This window comes from Thalassophryne amazonica, chromosome 10 (assembly GCF_902500255.1).
Source record: "Thalassophryne amazonica chromosome 10, fThaAma1.1, whole genome shotgun sequence".
NCBI lineage: Eukaryota > Metazoa > Chordata > Actinopteri > Batrachoidiformes > Batrachoididae > Thalassophryne > Thalassophryne amazonica.
Window position 1 is genome coordinate 110,387,948 of NC_047112.1, and position 2,241 is coordinate 110,390,188.

Sequence of the window (2,241 nt, forward strand, 5' to 3'; positions counted from 1 at the left end):
TCCCCTCCTAAAAACTCAGCTTTTCCGTGCCGACTTCACCTTCTCTTCTTCTTCCGGTTTACTGTCGGATGTCTGGGCTCTGGAGCTCTTCTAAAAACATATTAGAGGTTTACAGAGTGAAGATTAATCTGTTACTTGTAGAGTTTTCAGTGGTTTCAGCAAGCTAGCTGTAGCTTCAGAAGCACACAGGAAGCAGCAGCTGCTTCTTCTTCTTCTTCTTCTTCTTCTTCGCGTATAACACCGGGTTGTAACCAACATCGCAGTAAAGTGCATTATCGCCCCCTACTGTGTTCGGATGTTGACTTGAGTTTGGTTTCTGTCGGTTTCGTCTTTTTCGGATTTAATAGCGGATTAGACACAATTCAGTGCATTACGGCTACCTCCAGAATAAAGATTTCACATCAAGTGCCGATATTTCGGCATAGATACCAGAGCTTGTTAAGTTGATACTTGAGGATTAATGGAGGTGAGTGATACAGTGGAAACACCAATCTCAAGATCACAAAAAATGCTGTTCTCAGCTCAATGAGTTTCTTACAGCTAACTAAAATATAAGCTATATATGTTTCTTTCCTCTAGTCCAAAACAAGGAAAAATAAAATAAAAGAAGAAATACGACAGAAAAAGAAAAAAAACAGCATAAAAGAAATATAAGGAAGGAAGAACAACAAAAATTGAAAAGAAAAAAGGAAAGAGAAATTGAGAAATGGGGGGGTGAAACATAGCAGGGTTCTAAAGAAGGGGTACTCAAGTCAAATATGCCACAAAGAAATGTTCAATGAGTCAAAGGGCCATTTATTATAGTTGGTCAAGCCACAAGTGATAATACTGGTATATTCAAAACAAAATGTACTTTTTATTCAAAAACAACAAAAATCCATACTAAATGTTGCAGGCATCAATTTCAAAATGAGCAAATATTTGTCCAAAAAAAAAAAAAAAGTTTATCAGTTTGAACATTAAATATCTTGTCTTTGTGGTGTATTCAATCGAATATAGGTTGAAGAGGAATTGCAAATCGTATTCTGTTTTTATTTACATTTTACACAACGTCCAACTTCATTGGAATTGGGGTTGTAGTACAGCTATCCCAGAGTGTCAGCTGTAGTCAGGGAGGGGATAATGAACAATTACACAGATGTCAAAATGTAAAAAGGCTCCAATCATTGTCTGATCATAATTCCAAAAAGGTATAGTTTGGGTTATCTGTGACTAAAAGTTCTGGAGTTATGGGGTAAAAACAGCAAAAAATGGTGACAAAGGTCAATTTCAGTTTGTACAGGGGTCAAAAGTTAAAGTTGCTCCAATTTCAGTAAAAAATGATGCAAATTATTGGTTGAAATAAAAGGATTAATAAATGGAATAGTTTTGACTGTGTTGACTGTCTGGTCTCCACAGTAAAGGTCAAACAATGTCAGCATCCATTGGATTCTATGACATGTGACATATGTTACCCTGTGACATGATAACTAAGCATGGCAGAGTGTGTAAACTGTTTTGAACACTATTAACCCAAATAATAATTTGCATATTTGTTTAATGAAATTGGTGCAACTTTAAATTTTGACCTCTGTACAAACTGAAACTGACTTTTGTCACCATTTTGCTGATTTTACCCCATAAAGCCCAACATCAGGGTAGCTGCAGTGAGTGCTCACCCACCTGGAGACCGGCGGGAGCACTGTGAGAGTCATGTTCTTTGATTTCTCCAGCGCTTCAACACCATCAGACCAGTGCTGCTGCGGAGGAAGCTGAAGGACGCAGGTGTGGATGGACATCTTGCCGCCTGGACCATCGACTACCTCACTGACCGCCAGCAGTACGTGCGGCTGCGCGGCTGTCAGTCTGCAGTGGTAAGGTGCAGCACCAGGGCTCCCCAGGGCACCGTCCTCTCGCCTTTCCTCTTCACCCTTTACACCTTGGACTTCACCTACAACACGGACAGCTGCCATCTCCAGAACTTCTCTGATGACTCTGCCATTGTGGGTCGTGTGTCTGAGGGGAACGAGCTGGAGTACCGGTCAGTCATCACAGACTTCGTGGACTGGTGTGAGCACAACCACTTGTGTCTCAACACCAGTAAGAAGAAGGAGATGGTGATCGACTTCAGGAGGAAACCACCACCACATCCAGGGGGAGAACATAGAGACCGTGGACAGTTTCAAATACCTGGGTGTTCACCTCAACAACATACTGGACTGGACTCACAACACTGATGCTCTGTACAAGAAAGGCCAGAGT